This window comes from Anser anser (genome assembly GCF_964211835.1).
Source record: "Anser anser genome assembly, chromosome: 10".
Classification (NCBI taxonomy): Eukaryota; Metazoa; Chordata; class Aves; order Anseriformes; family Anatidae; genus Anser; species Anser anser.
Window position 1 is genome coordinate 1,063,327 of NC_139730.1, and position 20,151 is coordinate 1,083,477.

The 20,151-nt window shown below is 58.1% G+C and overlaps 1 long non-coding RNA gene across 1 annotated transcript in view; it reads left to right on the plus strand.

The window, feature by feature from the left end:
* Positions 1 to 3,137: 3,137 nt before the first annotated feature.
* LOC310904632 overlaps positions 3,138 to 20,151 on the plus strand; it is a 30,633-nt gene continuing 13,619 nt past the window's right edge. Inside the window, exon 1 of the long non-coding RNA XR_014588485.1 lies at positions 3,138 to 18,505. This is a non-coding gene — a long non-coding RNA (uncharacterized lncRNA). The remainder of the gene's footprint in view (positions 18,506 to 20,151) is intronic.

Here is a 20,151-nt window from a genome sequence, read left to right on the forward strand (position 1 = left end):
TTTTGTTCAGAGCTTCGGCCTCAGGCTGAGCCCACCTCTGTGGTTCATCCGGACAAGTACGTCCCTGCAACGGGTTTCGGATTTGTCAAGCAGTGTTTTCCAACAGAAGCGAACGCAGCTGAAGGTGCCCAGGCGCTGCTGCGTGCCATGGCCCCGCGGGGCAGGGGGAGCAGGGGACATGTCCCAGAACAGCACCCGCACCGTGATCGCACCCCGGGACACCGCTCTGCTCCTGCACGGCATCTCTGCGCGGCACAGACCTGGCGGAGAGACCACGAACCCCTCGGCTGCAGCTTTTCATCTCAGCCTTGTTTGCCTTGCTCGCCAGGCCACGCTCCTGCTCTGGGGCAGGGTCGGGAAGGAAAAGCTTCCAGGACCACAGGAGCAGGCACCGAGCCCTCCGAGGCACCTCCTGGGAGCCAGCATTTTCCTGGCAGAGAAGTTTTGAATGAAACGTCTTTCTTAGAAATGCCTGTTCGCAGAATTTGGGTTTCCTGAGGAGTTTGCTCATCTAACCTACAAGAAAGCAGCTCTCCAGAACAAGCCCTTCTCTTGTCTTCCCGACTTGAAATATAATTTTGGTTTCTAAAATAAAACAAAAAAAAAATCAGTTTCGAATTGACGTTTTGACTTGAAATGTCATTTTGTTTTTAATTGCAGAACCAGAGTGAAATGACATTTTAAGTCAAAATGTTAATGTTTTGTTTAGACATCTCCCATGGGAAAATTCAGATGTTTCATTGGAGCTGACATTTGCCTGCGAAAGAATCCCAAAACGGGGTTTTTTTTCTCCGAGCAGGGGTGAGGAGGTTTTCCTGCGCTGGGCGTTTGAAGAGGCAGCGCCGGGCTGCCCAGATGCTCTGCTCGTTAGCGCGGGCAGGAGGGGAGGCCCCCGGTGTGTCGTTAACCACCCGCGCCGCCGCTGCCGCACGGAGCGGAGGAGGAGAGGCTTCGGCGCTCCTTTGGCGAAGGTGAGCGGGTCACCAGCCTAATGCCGTGCTATTAAGCTGCTGCATCTCTTCAGCAAAATCCTCTGGCACTTGAAATAATGAGCGCTGATAATTCCGTGTGGTTTGTATGCCCTTGCTTAAATGGCGAGATCCTGCCTTCCATCTGCTCATCAGGCTAAGCGGCCCATCCTGAAACCTGCGGGTTTCGCTAATTCTGTTCAAAGAAAACGCTCAATTACTGCAAAGTAAAGGTTTGCTTTGCTGGAGAGCCCAATCTGCAGAAGCACCCACTCGTGCAGGGGAGGAACACCCCTCCTGCAGCACCTCTGTGGCCATTCCAGGGGAGGAAGGGAGACGGGAGCGGAAAATCAAATGCACCGGAGAGGATTTCTCACCCGCTTCACCAGACCTGTGTTAGTGGTGAGGCTTCCTCCTGACACAGGGCAGGCTTTGCTCTTGTTCGGGGCAGTGTCTGCGGCCAGACACCGAGAGGGTGCAACGTCTGGACCACAAACCCATCTTTTCCTCCTCCGTGTTGGACGGGGGCAGCTCAAAGTCAGGCGGAAGCTGCAGGACAGGAGTGCTGCACAAGCTGGCTAAAGGAGATGTTGAGCAAGCAGATCATCTCGGTGGCAAGATCGATGAACTGGAAATGTTTGAGGATGCTCTCAGCGAAGGGACTCCTGCGGACTGACAGCCACGGTGCCTCCGGCAGAGTCGGGGCCGGGCAGCTCCGGGTACGGCTTGGGGCGGGGAGGGGTGAGGATGTGACAGCACCGTGCTGATGGCCACCAGCATGAGCTGGTTCATCACTGGTCCGTGGGCACAAGGCCACGTCTTGCTTCCTCACATCTAACCTCTCCATGCGGTGATGTGCTTCTGCAGCCGCAGCGCTGCCAGGGGGCTGCTTCCTGGCGTGAGCAGAACTGCCGCTGAATGTTAGCAGGGAGATGGCGCGAGAGCAAGATTTACACTGGATAAAGCACCTAAAACCACCAGCTCCAGGTGGCCTCTGTCCTCACACCTCCACTTTGACGTACGCCTCTGTTCTGTTATCTGTGTCAAATGGAGCAAAAACAAACAAAACGAAAGAGGAATCTTCCCTGCTGCCTACGTGTCCTTACGGACAAATTTGAGAAAATGCCACAAGTCTCTGAAGGCACTAAGGAAAGGCTCCAGCAGCCGCAGAAGCAGTTGACAGACTTGCCCAAATCTCCCGAAACACCCAAATCCAGGCTGGTTTGGGTGCTTTGGGCATCTCTGCTCCCAGGGCTGCGCAAACAGGCAGCTCGGCAGCTCCCAGGCCCAGGGGCGGTGCTCTGTCCCTTGGGAGGAAATTAAAAATGCATTGATTCTAATTCTCAGACATCTTGCCCGGGGGTTAGCACAGTTTCTGCTTTTTCCCCCTCAACCAGAAAGAAAATAACTTCCAAAAAGCTTTGGTGTTTGCTTCAGCCTTGTTAGCATCTCCGCCGAGGCAGGGTGCTGGAGGGACGGGTGCGCTGTGCCAGCGGGAGGCACCAGGCTGCCGAGATCTTTCAGGCTGTCCTGAGAGCTGGAGGGGATCCGGCCCTGGGGGTGCTCCCGCGGGCTACACTGGCCAGAGCCAAGCCCTCCATCCAGCCCTGCCTGACCCTGGTGGGCTGTGGGGAACAAGGAGCTGTGGCACGGGCATCGCTTCAGGCCATTCAGCACCTGCCTTCTGCGCAAAAACGCTCTGAGATTCCAGTTTGGAGCTAACAAATGCGGTAAGCACAGAAAAATACCATTTCCCAGCTGTGCTTTACAGCCTTGCCCTGGTGGCGCCTGCACCAGGTCTGGGTGCTCCCTGGCACAGTGGGAGCACCACGACCCAGGGCACAGGTTTCCACTGCATTTTCTGCTTTTGTCTTGTGACAATGAAATCCCTGCACCAGCACATTGCTCCCCAAGCAATCCCTGCTGGTAGAACACATCAACCTGCATAGCATCCACCGAGATCCAGGGAGCTGTTACTGTGCTTGCTCCTCATTGCTTAGTTCTGAGGTGTTTGCAAACACTAGAATTATCTTTAATTATTGCTCAAAACCAAACAGACAACATCCCCCGCGTGCATAAACCCCGCCGTGCTGGGCGCGCGGCTCAGCCGAAGCGCAGAGCATCCAGGCTGGCAGCGGGAGCAGGGCCCTGGAGGGGCGATTACTCCCGTGGGTTGTCAGGCTGCTTTGGCTGTCTGTCTGCTCTGCTGGGGTTTCCCCTCGCCGTCCCCTTTCGGTAAAGCTTGAGGAAGGCGCTGCCGCGACAGCACGGCGGCGGTGAGCCCTGGGCAGCGGGGGACAGCAGGGGCTGGCGATCCGGGGTTGGAGCTGAGCGCTCGGACCTCGTGGCCACAGCAGGCGGCCCGTAATCTCACTTGAAGGCTCCCGGGAGCGCACGCTCGCTCTGGCTGCCAGCATGCGGCCGTCACCTCGCGTTAACGGCGCGCCGAGGCCGCTGCTCCACGTCTCGCATCTCAGCTTGCTCCGTGCACAGCGGCGCGGAGCAGCCTCCCTTCGCCCCGCCGGGGCTGCCCGGGAGGGCGGCAGGGCGAAGCTCCCAGCCTCAGCTGGGCCTTCCCAGCTTCCCCTCACCCAGACAAACCACAGACCCGTCTGTACTTTGGTTTAATTGCTGCTTTTCTGCAACACTTCAAAGAATGTTTCTAACCGCAGTATGTGGCACGTATTATTAGATTTGTTTTTGGAATATAATGATAAACTGTTGCTATTATGGAGGTAGACATAATTATCTGAAATCTATTTTAATCTATTCTGCCTTTTAAATATTCTATGTTCCCTTTTAATAAGAGGTAGCATCCACCCTTTGATGTTATAGCGGAGGTGTAGAAAGCTCTCCTCTCCTCGCTGCAAATGTTAATTGAATAGCCTCCCTTTCTCTTCATTAGCTGCATTAGCTTGCATTAACACCTTTTAATATCTCTTTAAAATCTTGTTCAATTTACTTTCTTTAATCTTTTCCTTTCCCAGAGTGTTGCATCACTTTGATCCTCATCTTCTTCTTTTCTTTGATGACAACTTTGAGTTTAATTTGTATTTGAATTGAAATGGAAATTTCCTAATTCCCCAGAATTCAGCAAGCATTTTACACAGTTTCGGCATCTGCATTAACGCTCGGTGCTGCCCATTTAAGGAGGGAGAGCAAGAGGGGAGGGAAGATGGCAAAAATCTAGATTGCTGCCCTAAAATGCAGCCTCCGCCCTGAGGGTCCCTCTTTGCACACAAACACGGGCAAGCTGTTTTGCTGTCAGATGCCCTGAGGATCACAGGCGAGGTCAATAAAGACTTCCCACGGTTCTCAGGAGCCTGGCTCCCTGGCCCCGGGTATCCGCTGTCCTGGTGTGCCGTGCTGTGCCGTGCCGTGCCGTGCCGTGCTGGCCCTCAGCACGTGCAGCACGCTTCCCCTCGGGGTGCAAACCTCGGCTCCTTGCCCTCCTTGCCCGCCTTGCGCAGCAGGGCAAGTGCTGGAGCCTGTTCATCGGGCACAGCTGTTCTGGTGTTCGCTCCCTAGTGGCCTGGAGGCAAATATTGTGATAGAGGGTGCTGGCTTCCCCCTCCACTGCTTCTTGCAGGTGAAGTCAGGGAGCAGGACCAGGGTCAGCACTCTCAGCCTTGCCTCACACCCACGAGCTTATGAGTGAGTAATAGCTCAGCTCGTCTTTTGGTCTCACGTTGGGCAACAAGCAGCGGCGACTTGCGTGGCAGTGCTCGGGGACCTTGCCTACTGCTCTCCTGGGCACCGGCTCGCGGTGCGCTTCTGGCAGTGCTGAGCACCGCTGCGCCCTGCCCCGTTCTGCAGGGCTGGGTCTGTTTGTTCTGGTCACCTCGCAGGCCTTCAATAGAGGCGTTGGCATCCTCTCCATACGTCACCTTGGCATCACCTTAACCTCAGTTCTCCCCGAACTGTTGGGCCTTTTAATTACAAACTCTCTGATGTTGGTGCCCAGCCTTCAACCTGCGCCTAACGACGCGGTGATTGCCCGCTTGCTTACGGGGCACTACGGGGAGCTCAGCACCCGCAAGCCTCCTGCTGCTGGGGGTCAGCAGCTGACGAGCCGTGCAAACAGAGCACGCCGGGGCTGCCGGGGAGTCACGGGCAAGCTCGTTAGCGGTGGCTCGCGAGCGCGCCTTCCTGCCAGTCATCTGTTTCTTGCTGGTTTTCCTTCTTGCTTTTCACATGGACAGCAGTCAGGCTGGTGGCGCTGACTGTAATGAGAACTGAATGCCTGCACTACAAGGCCAGCAAGGTTTATCGCTCTCTCTGCAATTAAATTAAGCTTCGGCAATGGATGCCCAGGGTATGTATGGGTGGTTAATTGAGTTCTCCATGCCTTCCGCCCCCGCCGTGCTTGCGCCTCTCAGGTACCACCTGCACCATCCCCAGGGCCTGGGGCTGACTCCATCCCCTATGGCTCTGTTTCTGCCTCTGAGGATGGTCCCATCCCATTAAGCAGAGCAGGAACTTGCAAAAACCGTTGTTAATGGCACGTGCAGATTGTGTGCCTCCCCGGTGGGTCTCCTCCTTGCTGCGCGCCCTCCTGGACCCGCTCTGTCTCCAGAGGCAGCCCACCCCTCGGCGTTGCAGCCCGCTGACGGTGCCTGTGCATCTCCTGCAGGCTCCGGCCTCACGCGGGAGCGCTGTGCCCGTAACAGGCTCACGGGGTGAGATGTTCAGCTCCGCAGGTGGGGGCACAGAAGGCTCGGCTGGGAACGGCCACCCGGGGTGGAGACGCCCTGCCAGCAGGGAGGGCGCGACGGCGTGCGATAGAAGCCGCTCGTGCAGCTCGATGAGATATCGCACCTCCCACGGGGAGAGACGTGGAAGGCTTTCTGAATCTTTTTTTTTTTTTTCAGGCTTAAAGCATAATAAATCAGCTTACTCTAGAAAGAGAGACAGATTAATATTTTTAAATACTTTATTCCTGATGCTGTTCATCAGAGCGCTTGCTACCTATTAAAAACAAATTGGCATGGATTTTAACAATAACACTAGAGATGAATCATGTTTTTCTGAGCACTTCAAATAGTGCTTGTTGAGTCCAAGAGAAGAGATCATTGATTGACATATTATTCACGGGCTTGATTTCTTGATTTATACAAATATTTTCCTTCTCTGTGTGCATTCGTCCAGTCCTTCAGACGAATAACTCCGCGATGGGCAAAATGTGCTGCCCGTTACCGCGGGCGGCTGGGCTGCGTGGCTTGGCTTCTGTTTTGCCCACCCCTAAAATCGCCCTTGACGTGACGGGGGTGGAAGCTGCGCACAGGGCAGTGCACGGCCGTGGGCTCAAGGGCTGCTGGAGGTGTGGGCCTGTTCCGCGCCCACCCGGCCCCTCCGTGCTGTGTGAAGGGCAGGGCCCCCCCGTCCCCACCCCTCGCAGCCCCCGCTCTGCGCGCTGCCGGCAAACCCAGGGCAGCGCCGGCTTGTCAAAGGAAGCCGCCTGCCTTCGCCGTGGCTTGACAGCGGGTGAGGACGGCGTCCTGCTTAAAGCTGACAAATGATCTCTGTCTCCAGCACTGAAACGAATTGATCTAAAGTCTCCGGGGAGGAGGCGTCGCGATGGCGGGGGGGCCGCGCCGTGCCCTTGTCAGACGGCTGCGCGCTCGCCGCTGCTGCACTGCCTCGAGCCGCGGCTGTGCCTGGCCTCCTCAGAGGGATGGGGATTTGTGGGGTGTTTTACATGTTTTTCCTCTTTAATCCACGTAAAGGAAGATCTGATTTTTTGAAGCGTTGCTCTTTTCCTTCCCTTCCCTTTCTGGGAAGAGGAGCTTTGCTCGGAGGCTCGTGCTTTGCACAACCTCCTGGGGAAACGGGAGGCTTGTCGCTCCCCAACAGCCGCCTGCGCCCCAGCTCCGTGTGATCCTCCGCTAACCTGGTGGCAGCATCTCGGAGCTGTGCGAGATGGGAGGATACAGAGGAGTCTCTTTAAGGGATCACAGCTTATCAGACAGAACAGTAAACTCCCCCGCCTGGGAGGTGCCTTGATGTTAGGTTACGGAGCCTGACCTTCCCCCAGGCACCTGTCGCTGCAGTGCAGGGCGTGTGTGCTCGGCGTGTGCCGAAAGAGGGATGAGATGTTCCTGGGAGCTGCGGCTTCCCGGATTTTCTCTCCTGTCCCCGCCAGACGCCTGCTCCTCCTCGCCTCGCCTGGGCACGTGCAGCCTCCCAGAGGAAGCAGGGTGCGAGGCTGTCCCTGTGCCAGGCCGAGCGCCTCCCACCTCTTGCCTTGTTCTTGGCTGAGCGTGTTCTTGGGAGCTGGGGTCACAACCCGGGTGTCTTCAGGGGGCTCCCGGCAGGTTCCTGCAGCCTGGGGCTGTGAGCAGCATCGTGCCAGCACGGCTCAGCCTCGCACCTCGTGATGCCTCCCCTGACCGGCTGTGTGCGGGGCAAGGGCCCGCACCCTCTGTCCCCTTCAGCTCCTCCAGCAGCTGCCCCCCTGGGTCTCGTTGCTCCGTGGCCCACGGGCACAGGGGAGAGAGGCAGAGGCTCTAAGCGGGCCAGGCGAGCTGCTGATACAGTCCCGAATTTGTGATGGAGCTGGGCTGGGAGCGGAGGGACAGGGAAACATCCTGCGGCTCCAGTGCGAGGTGTCAGAGCCCCTTGCAGCCGCCGTTATCGTGCCCTGGATCCGGCCCTGGGTGCAGCTGCGGGCAGGCAGGCTGGTGGCCCTGAAGGAGCCGTGCAGGGCACCCGTCCTGGGTCACCTCGGGGCTCACCCTGCCTGTGGGCTGGGGCCCTGTGCCACTGGAGGGGGGCCTGGTGTCCTCCCTGCCTCCCTCCCGATCTGCGGGGTGCATGAACGCCGCGCTGAGCACTGCAGGGGCTGCGATGCGGTCTCCTCTTGCTGTCTCATCTGCTGGGAAAGGCAAATAACCTGCAGCCTGCCTGGGTTTTCCTGTCTGCTTACATCCTGGGAGAGATCCGTCTGCGTGCTGCGCTTTATTGAAGTGGACCTCTCTCTATTCTTGTGTGGTTTTTTTCTTTCTTTTTTTTTTTTTTTCCATTTCCACACACCTCGATAGGCCTCTGGCTGTGAAACTCCAGACAAACCCAGCTCCACCGCCTGGGTAGCACGGAGAGGCAGGGGACAGCCAGGTGCCCACAGAGCCCCCTGCTCACTGCCTGTCCCCCCCTCCATAGGGCTGCAGGAGGCTGGGGCTGCACGGGGCTGCTCGCAGCCCTCTGGGAATACCCACGCCCCAGGTTAAACCCACAGGGTCCCGTAACAAATCACCACGGCTCCCAAAACATCCCCAGGAGCCGCGGGCTCCAAGCACGTCGCTTCCTGCCCGTGCCTCCCAGGGCTCGGTGCAGCGAGGGCTCTGCTGGCAGCTCTGCATTAAGGAGCCCAAAACAATGCTGTTGTGATCGTTAAGTACAGGTCTTGGGCTGCGTGTCGTGAGAAGCCTGCCTCACCACGCTCACGCTGCTGTTGAGGCTGTATTGTATTTTTACGCTCGATGCTATTTCTCCCATGATTTCCAATAAAAGCAGAAAAGGAATCTGAAAACTTTCCTCGGTCAGGTTTAATTAGTTTCCAGATTGGAAGAACAAAGAGCTCTGAGGCGCTGAGGAACCGCTGCAAATTAAAACTTTGCTCGGGGTGGGAAACGCTGGGGAGATGGCAGGCTGGCCGTGCCACGACGCGCTCTGCCTGCGCCGGCGGCTCGCTCCGGCCACGAGCAGGGAGGGATGCGGCGGCTTCGGAGGCAGCGCCTCGCAGGCTGCACAGCATCCCCTGTGCACCATGGAGAGGGGCTGTGCTGCCCGGGAGCTGCTCCCCAAGGCCTCCCGGCGCTTGGCAGCCACGTTAAGGTGCCTGTGTACGTCTTGGATCCTGGGTTTGACTGAAAAACGTGCCCGCAATGTGCCGGGTAGGGTGCTGAGCTGGGGTGGGCGGCTCTGGGGGAGGCTGGCTTGGTGACCTCTTGTAAACCAGCTGCAGCAAAGCAGCCTCTCGGCAGCTTTTAAAACTATAAAGAAAGGAGGTTTGAACACTGCCACAGGACTGTACCCACATGAAGGGAAAATAAACCCAGTCTTCTTGTGCTTTGGTCAGAAAAGCAGTGAACACCCAGCACAGACTCCATCCTGCTTTGCTGGGGAAGGATGTCTCCCCCTACAAGGGTGGTTTTACTTCAGAGGCCTGTGTGCAAGAATAATGAATATTTCCCATTATTAAATCCAGTTTTTGTTGCTTATGGCTTTGCACTGAGCTTGGGGGGGAAAAACTTTCTGTGGGCAGCGTCTGCTTTAGGTTGAAACTTTGTATTTGGGAAGTTTTGGCTAAAACAACTCAACCACATCTGAGGGCGACGGGAGGGAAGCAGTCTGCTTTGGCATGTTTGAAAAGCAAAGCGAAACGCACGCAACGAGGCCGCCGACACGCGGGTCCGCACGGGCTGCGCGGCCGGGAGGGCACCCGGATGGGGCCGGAGCGCGGTGCTGGGGGCGCGGTGCTGGGGGCACGGGCTCTGGACGTGCCCCTTTGCTGCCCTCAGGGACTGCGTCTGCCCCACTGCAGGATGGATGGGCTGAGCCTGGCCTTCCCTGCCCCAGGCTTTTGGGCTGCTGGGGCTGGGGCGGGGGCAGAGGGCAGGGCAGCGATGCTGCGCGGGTGCCCAGGCTGCGTGGGAGGGCTGGGGAGGGCGAACGGCGCGGAAAGCAGGGGGCTGCGGAAGGGCAGGGGGTAGGATGCAAGGAGGAGCAGCGAGGGAGCCGCGCTCCTCCTCCATCCTCAGCACAATTCGCTCCGAGGGATCGCGGTGCTCCTGTATTGCTCGGGCACGTAGCGAGGAGAGAAAGTTGCTCCCAAACGTGGGTTTCCATCAGCAGCAAGCGCTGCAAACGATGGGCCCGTTTGATTGTCTGGGGCTAATCTCAGGCTGCTGGGCCCAATCTCCTGCAAGGGGCTCAGGGCGGCTGCTGGCTGCCTGCGGGAGCCTCCCCCTGCACTAAGGAGCAGCAGTGCAGCTCCCTGGGGGCTCCAGCCCCTGCCTGCTGGGGGCGGTGGGGCTGGTGCAAGGGCTTCCGGGGGCTCTGCAGGGGGAACTGCTCCCGTCCCACTTTGCAGAGGTGGAAATGTGGGTTTTGTTGGGCTGTAGGGCCAGCTCCTGTGGCTGAGATGTGCCTTTCAGCCCAGGGACCACGCTCTATCGCCTTTCAGGAGCCGCTACCTGCAAATCCCAGCCACTGTGGGCCTGAGGCATGGTTAGTACAGAGGCCAGAGCCAGCCGAGGTAAAACATGCCTGGGAAGAGCAGAGCATCCCCAAGGACAGCGTGGTCTGGGACGTGGCGAGGTTCCCCGGGGGTCGGTGCCCAGCGGGACGCGCTGTGCTCCACCAGCATCGCTGCTGCTGGCGCTGGGCACATCGGGTGGGGGCTGGTGGCACAATTTCATCCTTTGGCCTGGGGGCTCTGCTACAGCCTCTTGTGAGCTGGGAGCATCCCAAGAACAGCTTCAGCATTGCTCTGCTGCATTTCTCCTGGCCACAGCCCCAGGTCCTGTCCCTGGGCATGAAATGCCGATAATGCTGCTGGGCAAGGGAGCCAGGGCTCTGCAGCAGCGGTCATTATGAACACAAGTAGCAGATTGAGAGCTGGGGCTGGAGATGCTCAGCTGCATCCAAACAGGAGCACATCGCTGATATTGGGCTTATCTCATCTCTCCCGAGCTTCTCTTCCTCCCCCTGCTGCTGTTTGGTCCTGCAGCAGGAGAAAAGCACTTTCCCAGTAAAAGTTGGGCGAGTTCCTCCTGGGCGCTCTCTGCAAATGCAGCACTTGCATCCATCTGAAAGGCTCGTCGAATGCGGGCCCATTTCTTTGCAGATATTTAAATGGAAATCCAGCAGGGTTATTAAGCACAGAGCAGTGAATTTATTCTGGTCATTTATTACTGATAGGCAACATGACATTATTTTAATAGTGTTCTCTGATCCTGCTGCGGCACAGCAGCGTGGGGTTGGGCACAAGCTCGGGGGAACCCAGATCTGTTTCCCAGGTTTCTGCAGCCGGGCCGATGTGGGATGCTGTGCCTGCAGCCCCGAGGGCAGCCTCTTCCCCGTCCTTGAGCCCCCAGCACCCGTCGGGACCACGTGCGAGCCTGCTGGGCTCGGCGGGTGCTTCTTCCTCCTGCCAGCCTGCAAGCAGCCTTTGTGCGGCGGCAGCGACGGGCTGGCTGGGACCAGGCGGATAATGCGGCCCTTGTTTTGGGGCTGCTGGTCCTGCACGGGTGAGGGGTTGTGTATGGGCTCCCCCAGGGGCAAAGGAAGGAGGAATTGCCCGGGATATTCAGACACAAAGCCCGGGCAGCTGCGGGAGACCCCCCCAGCCCTGCCAAATGGCACTCGTTAAGCCTTGCTGAAATAATCCAGCCCCGTACCTCCGGCACGGCCCGCTGGTCCTGGCAGCTGGTCCTGCCTGCCCCAGGCCTGGGGCCAGCTCGTCCTGCAGGCAGCCCAGGCACAGAGGGCAGGGGCAGGATGCCCGTGAGGACCCGCCTGCCCTGTGGGTTTGTTCTCCTCCTGCTTTCTGGCTGTGAATGAGCCGCGGCCTTGAAAAGCCCCCGATGCTCAGCCGCCGTCAGCAGGAGCTCCCCGCGGGTGCAGGCGTCAGGGCAAACTCCTTTCAGGATGAGCCGACACCTGCAGGACTTCTCCAAGCTGTTTATTCAGACGCCGAGCCACAGAGCCACTGTGCAGCTCTGCGCCGAGTTTGCTCTGGGTTATGATGGAGAGGGGGCTGGAAATGAAAAGGAATATTTTCTCTTTGAAAAGGAGAGGGATCGTGTCTGCTGTGTTAAATTCAGAGGCCTGGGTACGAAAAAGATGTGTGTGCGTGTGATGAAAAGCTTCCTGCGAGTTCATCCCGTGTAATTGGGATGAGAGCTCTTGCTTTGTGCAAACCTGTGACGTCGGGCACGGAGGGAATACGCGAGCCGAGGGGCACGCGGAGACACAGCCCTCGGTGCTGTTTGAACATTGCCTGCAAATCCCAGAATAGGCCATTAGAAATTAAAGAGATGCTGTTAATCTGGGTTGGAAATAAAGCAGGACACACATGAGCTCATCTGGTTGGTCTGGACTGCTTCTGGTGTCAGCTTCAATTGGAATAAACAAGTGTTGCTCGCCCGTGCTGGGCTCCTGCAACGCAGAGCATTGCTGGGAGCGAGAGGCGGCTGCGCTCCCCGGTGAGAACCACTTGCCCAATTTCTGCTCATTTTTAAACACAGGCAGTTGTGAAACCGAGAGGGTACTCAGGGGTACTCATTACCACTTCTTCTTTGCAAGAGTTTTCCTCTAGCGCCCATAAAAACACTTCTTGCTCTCGCAAGGGATTCCACATCAAATATTCAAGGCAGATTACAGCGAGAACCACACAGGAAAAAAAAAAAAAAAGAGTATAAACTGTTCAGTTGCTTTAATAAAGGAGCCAAAAAGGTTAACACAGAGGCGGGGAGGCGGAGGGGAGGGAAGAGGCTGTGCAGCTCCTGCTCGGGGCAGTGCTGCTGCTCGAAGCGGGCGCTGCTCCTGCGGAGCCAGCTCGGGGCGCAGGTCGTTACCCGCTGCCAAGGGCAAAAACCGAACCGGGATGGCGTGCACGTGGCTGCTCCCAGAAACTGTGCGGTGCTGCTGTAATAAGAAAAAATAAAAATAGGGCTGGTGAGTATTCGTGCCCTGCAGGCGTTTGGTGGCCTGCCTGAAAGGGGTTTGCTCGCTGTAGGTCTGGGCAGAGATCGCTGCTTCGCGGGGTGGCGGGGATGGATGTGAGTGTCCCGAGGAGCCCCCGAGCAGGGTCGGGCACCTCTGGGACCCGCAGGCACGGCTGGGGAATGGCCCCGTGAGCACTGGGCAGGCTGGGCCAAGCCCTCCCTTCGCCCTTGCTCGCTTGGCTCCGTCTGGGGGGAGCTTTGGGGCCGCTTTGTGTGAGTTTCACCTGTAAGACCGGCACGTGCTGGGAGCTCTCCAGCCATTTTGTTGGTGGTTTGTCACCAAGTCCTGGAACCCGTGATTCCAGAAGCCCCTTTTTTTCCAGGGAGCCGGGGAGGAAGGTGAGAGCACCTCTGCCTTTATGGCAGGAGGCCTCCGGTCGCTGAACGGGGCCGTGCCGCCCGCAGGGGTTTTCCCCCCGCGGTGCAGTGCCACAGTGAAACGTTCAAAACCTCTCAGAGCTCCTGAGAGCACAATTTCACCTCGCAGATAACATCTCCCCCCAGAAACGTGCTGCTGTTTCTCTCACACGTTTTCCTACTGCATAATTGTTTTTCTCCTCCTAATTGCGCTGCAGAGCGTAACCCCAGCTTGCAGCGATGCGATGCTGTGTGGGAGCCCGGGGCCAGGGCCCAGTTTTGGGGGGCTGCTCTCCCCCTACAGGGAGCAGGGAAGGACCAGGGGCGTGCAGGGGCTCTGGGGCTGCGTCGCTGGGCAGCACTTGGGGCTTTACTGCCTGCCTCGTGCAGCCTGGTGGGAGGTTGTGCGGTGCTCATGCGGTCTCCTGGGCCTTTCTAACAACCGCCATGCGTTCGTAAGAGGATGCTGGGCTTAGCTTTGCCAGTGCTCAGGCTGGGAAGCTCAGCGAGGAGCCTCCCGAAGTTGCCCTGGCCCTCTTGGGGCCACCCCAATCCATCCGGCTGCACGGAGAGCTCCTGGAGAGGCAGCAACACATGGTTCACCTCGGGGACCCCAGCTGAGCCTGCCCATGCTGCAGCCCTGGTTGCAGCAGACGTGGTTTGGATGCTGAGTTAAAACGGCCGTGCGCCCCCAAAGGCCACCCCAGGGGTCTCTTTGCAAAGCCCCCGCAGCCCTGCGCCCCGCTGCCACCCCGCATCCCCCTCCCGCGGCGATGCTGCGGCCGCTCGCCGCCACATGGGGGTTTCGCGGAGGATGCGAGTGGGGAGGCCCCGTGCTGGGAGCCCGCAGCACGGGGAGCTGGTGCTCAGCACCCTCCCGCGGGGTCCCAGCCGGCTCACGGCCCTCTAATTGCTCGGGGTTTTCTTTCCCATCTCCCAGTGCCTAATTGCTGGCTTTCTCCGCGCTCGCAGCACCTGTAGCGCTCTGAAATGGAGCTCGTGAGTCACAAGCCACCCACGTCGAGTGTTTATTAAGCCACAGGGGAAAAAGCACCGGGCTTTCAAAACACTGCATACCAGGAGCCTTACCCGGCCGCTGCCTCCACCCTACCCAGCCCCGCACCTGCAGTAAATGGTCCAGCTCTGCCCCGGGATGCGCACGGCAGCACCTCGGGGCTCGGGGGGTTGGCACAGGGGGGTCCCAGCCTGTCCTGAAAAACGGGGGTGTCCTGGGGCTAAAAGGGTGGGCGGGGGGGGCAGCAGCAGGCACTGCTTCGCCCTCCTGCCTGCCCGTGGTGGCTCCATGCGTGCGGGAGGGGGATGGCCCCGTCCCAGGCAGCGCCGCGGCCGGCGAAGCGGCAGGCAGGTGGTGGCACACGTGGTCCTGAGAAGCAGCATGGGTTGCTGTGGTTTCGTGCTCGTAAGCAAATGGATTTGTGGCTTCAGCCGATTGACTCATAGCTGAAGTGTTACTTGGCAAGTGGAGGAGAGCTCCCACCCCCAGCGCCGCTCCCCGTGCATCCTCACCGGCAAACAACACATCGTGAGCGACAGTTTAAGGCAGGATGTGGCCGTGGTTTCTTTTCCTTTTCTGTTTTTGGGGGTCTTTTTTTTTTTTTTTTTTTTCCTTCAAGCTGAGATCTTCTCTAAAGGAAACAAATCTCTGTGGCCTGGCCCAGCCCCGGGGGTGCTCCGCACATGGGGTGGAAGCGGTCGGGTCGGGGCTGCTCCTGTGGGAAGAGCAGGTCCTGGTTCTGCCTCCCCCCCGCGCTCAGGCCAGGGGGCTGTGGGATGGGATGGGGATGGGGATGAAGATGAGGATGGGGATGAAGATGGGGATGAAGATGGGGATGGCAGTCCTGTTTCCCCAGGACCTGGGAACCACAGCGTGGGAGGGGACCTGGTCTGTGGCCTCTCTGAGGGCTCGCCAGAGCAGGGCTGGTTTCTGTTGAGTCATTTGAGAAACTTCTCGGTGCGAAAACGGCCCTGTGCCTCGGGGACTGCGCCGGGGGCCTCGCTCCCGCCGATGGTGAAATGAATAAATCCTGCCCCAAAATGAATAAATCCTGCCCTGAAATGAATAAATCCTGCCCTGTGTGGCAGGAGCCACTGGCGATGCTGCTCTGTCACTGCTGCGGCTGCAGGCTCCCAAGGTGGGAAGTGGTTGTTTTGGGGTGAAATTGTCTCATTTTCCCTCCTGTCTCTCTGTGAAGGCTTTGCTGCACAATCACACCGGCCCAGAAGAGACGGGCCCATGTTGGCACACGCAAAGCACCAACTGATGAGGGTTTTGTCAGCATGGGTTACTGCTGGAGCAGCGAGCTGGGCACCGCGGGGGCACGCTGCCCTGGCTCCCTGCTTCCTCACTGCCACAGAGCTCGTGTCACGGCTCCCCTCGAGTTCTTCCCCTTTTCCCTTTCTCCGCTCCAAATTTTCCAGCTTTGGAGAAGCCCCCGTGGCGGAGTGGCCGCAGTTTTTTTGCTTTGCCTGTGTCAGGTAGGGAGGTTTTGCATAGCGAGAGCGGGGAAGGCGCGGGGGTGGCAGGGACGGGAGGTGAGCGGCAGCGGCGGCAGCTTGCAAACCGCCGGCACGGAGCCGTGCTGCAGGCACCCGGGGAGCTTTTGTGAAACGCTGCTGCTGGTTGCAACGTCTGCCTGGCGGCACCGGCCCTCGGACCCGCCTGCGCTTCCCGCACTCGAGCTGCTGCTCGTGCAAGCGGAGGGTTTGCTTCTGCAGAGCTGGTGGGGGAAAAACCAGGAGCGAGAGCGCAGCGGTGCTGGGCTGGTGTCAGCAGCTCTGGCAGGGAGCACGTGGCTGGCAGCGGGCAGCGGCGAGCGGCTCGGCGCGGGGTCGGAGCTGCTGCACACCCGGCACTGCCTGGCTCGGCGGTGCCCCTGCTCCGCGACCCCCTGGGCTGCCCCTCTCTGCAGTGCAGGCCTGGGCTCTTCCCTTTGTGCCCAGGTGGCTCTGCAAGGCCGTGGAGGCACATCCCCGGCCCCAAAAATCGCCTCCTTGGTTGGAGTCTGACACCATCCTTGCTGGTGGATGTGAGCTCGCTCTGCCAGGGCTGCTGCTGAAGCAGGAGTGGGGTCTGCGCTTGCACCCGTGTTGGAGAGGGGCTGATGTGACCAAACTCCCCGGGCACCACTGTGTCTCGGCTGGCACTTCTTCCTTGCTGCTTGCCGTGCTCCGTGTTGTCACCACCTCATGTCTCTCCCACCACTGCTTTCCCCACGTGCTCTGTGCCCAAGTCCTGCAGGAGCTCCCCGTGCAAGTGCCATGGGGACGCAGCCCCTCACCGCCCACCACGGCCCCGTGGGCGCACGGCCGGGCTCCAGCCCCTTCATCGCCCCGGGACCGGGACCGGCTGCCGGTAATGGGGCAGGAAGTGGTTTGTGGAATGGTGGCAGTGATGAGCTGGTTCAGAAATGCGGCTATGGCTTGAGGTTTCTGCTCTGGAAAGCTGACTAATTTCCACCAGAAGTGAGGCCGCAAGAAAAAAAAAAAATCCCAAGAAATGGCTGTGCCACTAACCTTTTGACACGGGCTTCTGGAAGAGGCCGAGGGGCTCGGTGACGTGGACGTGCCCGGTGCACAAACCCCGGGGGGGGGCTGCAGGTCTTTGGGCTCGCTGCTTGCCTGCCGTCCTGATCTTTTTAAGGTCAAAGAGGCTCCAGCAGCACGGGTCGGAGAAGCGATGTCCCCAGAGATGGCTGTGCTGGAGGCGCCCAGTCTCTGCTCCTCCCCGCTGGCCGCAGAGCAAATCCAGAGCTCGGGTGCTTTTTCCCCGGTGGCTCCCCGGTCCCACGCCTGAGTGCGGGGCTGCGTGACCAAGACACAATTCTGGCCAACATTAAAACTTTTGGAGACCCAGCTCTCGGCAAATATCATCTTCTGATGCACAAAATCTTCCCCTTTTATTTATTTATTTATTTATATTTTAATAGGAGATGCTGATGTAAAAGTACCAGGGAACACCAGAAAGTTAACGAGTGGTTTCTTCTGTCCGCCCTGGCTCTCTGTCTCCCCAGACGAGCCGAGTGTTACGGTTCTGGGCACTTTTGGAGCAGGTGGCTGTGCCCTAGCTGGGACACACAGACCCAGCTGCCAGGGGTCCTGGTGGTGACCCCAGCCCTCAGGTGGGTAAGAGCAGCTGCATCCTGCGGCGTTGATTTGGGTCTGTGCCAGTGGCACTAATGCCTGTGAGCGATCCGGATTTGCCTCGAGGACAGTGCTTGAAAAAAAATAAAGCCCATCCAAGATGCCTGCCGAAATGTGTTTTTTCCTGATGCCAGTGCGAAGAAGGGGGATGTATAAGGGAGCCATAAAAAAAACCCAGTTTTATCTCTGTAAGACGTGAAGCGCAGGCCCTAACAACAGATGAGGCCCCGCTAATTTCTTTCCTCAATGCAGTTTAGTTTCATGGGTGACAGGATGCAATTTGTGTTTGAGTTTGGCTTTCTAGTGAAACTCTTGGCTTGTCACTCTCAAGACACAACAAGCTCCTTAAATAGCAGGCTAAATTTCTCCACCTAGCCTAAAAAAATAAAACAGTACTCTGCCAAATGAAAGGACATATTCCAGTATTCTTTGTTGTTGCAACAAATTGGGTGGATACTGTCAGACTTCTGTATTCTGGGAATACTTCCAGAGCCTCTCTTTGTGTGCAAGTCGGTTACCATGTAATTGTCAACTTAAATTGCAGTGTTGGATAACTCCGCTCCGGCTGGAAGATAATCTGCCTCGCGGGTGCCTTCGCCCCAGCAGCGCTGTGCCCGGCTCCCCGCGGTGGCAAGGGGCTGCCCCGAGGGCATGGGGACGAGCGCCGCGTTGGATCCTCGGTGCCCGCAGCTGGTGGCACCTCTGCTAAAGCCCTGCCTGGTGTCGGGAGGGACGGATCCTGCTCCTGTGGCCGGGGCAGCCCCGGCCCCCGGCCCCACGTGCCGCTGTCTGCGGTGGAGGAGAGATAAAAAAGTTTGCTTTCGATGCGGTGGGAATCGCGTTCACCCTCTTCCTTCCCCTTTCAAATTGGCAGCTCGTTTTGTTGTGTTTGTTTTAGCCTGAATCCCAACGACAATTAGTGCTAGAAGGCTAGATTAAGCTGTTTTTACTTGTTTTCTTTTTCACTTTGATTTCCACCTCCTCCAAATTCTTAATCCTACTGAATATTTCATCTCCTGTAACTCCATCAATTGAAAGTCTCCCAGCGGGACGTACAGGACCAGCACTATTAGAGCTGCTTTGCTTTAGCTAATGCTTCTCAGCGCTGGGCTGGGTTTGTTGCGCAATTTATTTCAGACGAGAAAACCACAGCATCCGCTTCAGCACGAACCGCGCGGGCGATCTGGGAACAGGGCTGCGCGACAAACGAGAACTTGGGCAGCTGATGAGAAAGCGGAGCGCCCCTCGTTCCCACCTTGCTCCTTCTCCAACGGCACGCGCTTTTTGCAGGTGGGGAGCCTCTCGTGGTGCCACAAGTAGGAGGGCTGGCCGCAGACATAGGAAGCTTTCTGCCTGGGGTGATCACCTGGCTCCTGCCAGCCCCGAGGGCCGGCCGGCGCGGGGATGTGCTATGCCATGGGGAAGGGGTCTGCTGGGGTGGAAGGCCCTGCCCGAGGGTTTGCAATCCTGCAAAAATCACGCTTTTCTGCCCTGCACTCGCCGCTTCAGCATGTGCTCCGCCGATCGCGTTGCCTCGTCTGGGTGCACGGCGCTGGCTGGTGTTCGTAGCAGTGCCTTTTGCCACCCAAATCGCCAATCGCTCAACAACATCCCTAACGGCGTGCAGGGAGGTTTCTCTGGGAGGAATCGAGCTGCCCGCACGTCCTGCTGCTGCTGACATAAAGCAGGGATGCAGCAGGCTTTGCCAGCAGGTCCTTTGAAGCTTGCAAAGCTTCAGTGCTCTTCACCTGGTCTATTTGTTCCTTATCAAGAGCCCCAAAGTGTCTGCAGCCTGGATGGGAAGAGCTCTTACTGAAGCGCCAGCAACCGGCTCCAAGTGCTTTTGCCAAGGGAGCTGCGGTGGCATATGTTTGCTCTCAGAGCAAGGTTACAGTCTCGACTCATTAGAAGTTACTTTTCTCATTTTGGGGCATATGTAGAAGAGCCTCATGCCAAGCTGGCAACGTGCGCGGTGGAGCAGGGAGGGCTCTGCGAGGCTCCGAAGGAAGTTTGCACTTGCACTTCTGTCCCCAGTTATTTTGTTTTGAAAGCAGCACGGGGCGTGCCCTGCGTCAGGGCTGGCGCAGCAGGGGCTTGGAGCCCCGCGTGGCCCTGGCAGGATGGCAACGTGCCGTACCCCAGCCTTACATCCCCCACGCCTGGCCTTCCTTCCCCCCCGAGACCTGCAGACGAGAGCAGGATGCTTGCTCAGAAACCGTGTGGAATGGGACAGAGCAAGGGGTGATGAAAGCCATCAGACCCCTGGCACGGGGGTGCGGTTGTTCCGCCTGGCTCCGGAGCTCCCCAGCAGCACTCTTTGTTGGAGAGATTGATTTCCTCTCTGGCTTGCACAAACTCACCCGAGGCTCCCTTGCCAGGCAAAGCTGATGGACGTGGCTTTGGGGTTTCATTCCTTCGGGCCAACAAGATCTTGCCCGTTTAGCAGAGTTCTTCCACCTCCATACGTGTGTCCCTGGCCGAGATCCGAGGTGCTCAAAGGCTTCGCGCAGAAGGGCTTTGCACGGCTGCTTCTCATGACTGGGTTCCTCGGTGTCCTTTTTAAAACTTTCTCCTTGTGTCCTTGCTGGGTTCTTGTGCTACGAGGCGCATCGTAGGGTGTGGTGTACACAGACCTGATCCGGGATGCTGAGCGCTCTGCTCTGCCCAGCTGTCCCCGGATTTACTCCCCCGGCAGCAGCCGTGCAGTGATTTACTCTGCCTGTGCTGTGGGCAAACCGGCAGCCCCGATCTCTGATGAGCTGCATTAGACTTGGGTAATTCAGCACATTCCTAAATAATGGGTCTAATAGTTTTGCAGGATCTGTAGCCCATACTAATGGCTCATTGCTGAACCATAAGTGGTTGTATTATACTTAGGATTTATTGTAGGCCGAGGGATTAATTTCCTGAAATATATGATCATGATGTTGAGGTTA